The following is a 1,663-nucleotide window of genomic DNA, read 5'->3' as shown; positions in this document are numbered from 1 at the left end:
CACAGCTTGCAGCCTAAGGCTTCAGCAAATTTAGCTACTAATGCTCAGCAAGTTATGCTAAGCGATCAACTCTAGACAGCTTCAGTCCAATATTCTTTAACAGTCCTCATTGTTATTATTAAGTCATTGTTTTTATTAAGCATCCCTGCTAATATGTTAAGCAGAGTTCTCAAAGCCTTTCGAGGCGTACTATCACTCTCCATAATTTTATGTACAATACGATTGTAAATAATAGGCATAACACGGTTAAACTTCACACAACTACTACTGGGTGCAACATGTGATTATAGATCCCTGTTGCGGTTTGTGACCATCCCAGAAGTGTCTGGTTCTTCTCCTAAATCACTGTTACTGTAAGTGTGTGTTTTTTCATCCATTCTTTTCTCTTTGTGACTGTCTGTGCAGCCAGGGCCCTGAGGAGGTGTTGTGGGGGCTAGTCCTAGGCATGATATTGTCTGTGCTGAGTGAATATGACAGGATACGCTATTGCCAGCAGGAAGGATCTGAAATCAGTCATAACCTGGACTGCAGGCATTGTTGTCTGGTTGTGTGCCTCTCCCCATGGGCAGCAGCAAGAGCTGTTATGGAAGATTAAGCTCACCAGCCACCATAACAGGGTCTGATCCTAGGCTCCCGCTGAGGCAGAAGTTTGAAGTCAAATTGGAACAAAATAAATTTTAATGACACGCATGCAATAATTACAGCTCGAGCTGGGTGCCTCTGAAGAGGAACCCCGAACAAAGAAATTCCTGGGCAATTATACCCTTACAATCTAAGTTCCCCACCCCTCAGATCTGGGGTCTTCCCCTTCTTCATTGGGCTCCTTCATTGTCTCTAGGCAGGCTGCTTCTTATCCTATTTTCAAGGTTGCAGCTTCTGCTCTCGGTTGTAACTTCTTTATCTTTCTAGCTTGAACCAGCTCTGGGGCCCTCTTTCCCATAACTAGGTGATAGCTAGGAGAAAGTTCACAGCTTGCAGCCTAAGGCTTCAGCAAATTTAGCTGCTAATGCTAAGCAAGTTATGCTAAGTGATCAGCTCTAGGCAGCTTCAGTCCAATATTCTTTAACACCAAATGTCCCTGGATGCTTATGGTTAGACACCTGAGGTCTGCCTGAAAAGGTGAAGAACTGTTTTCAACATTTTAAAAAAATTGAACACCCTTTCATCATCCCATGATGAAATAGTGGAAATTTTCAGGAAGGATATTAATCTCAGGCGAAGAAATATTGATCTGTCCCTGTCAACTTGTGTTACCACTGCTCTGTCTGCTGTGCTGTGGATATGGTCTCAGTAATCTCTCACATACCGTCATGTCCTGATTAAATTGACCATTTCTAAAGGCATCTTTGCATCGGACTATCTGGACATATGCACTTTCCATTTCTTTCCGGTTTTTCTCCTCCCCTTACTCTTTATCCATTCAGATACCTCTCAACTCTCCAGTTGCTGCTCTGAGCTTAAGTCTGAAGCTTGCCTCATCTTTCAGTAGTCTTACTGTCTCCTTAGCCAGCTCCTTAGCTGTGTTTCCATTATCATTTCCTATCTATCTGTCAAAAACATTTCAGGGAAGGTTATGTCTTGTGGAAAGTGGACCTCACTGGGGGCAGCTTGGATTTAGCATACAGCTGAGGAGTGTATTTGACTTTTGATTAAACTGTATCAT

This window comes from Apteryx mantelli, chromosome 20 (genome assembly GCF_036417845.1).
Source record: "Apteryx mantelli isolate bAptMan1 chromosome 20, bAptMan1.hap1, whole genome shotgun sequence".
Classification (NCBI taxonomy): domain Eukaryota; kingdom Metazoa; phylum Chordata; class Aves; order Apterygiformes; family Apterygidae; genus Apteryx; species Apteryx mantelli.
This window is presented reverse-complemented; position numbering follows the sequence as displayed.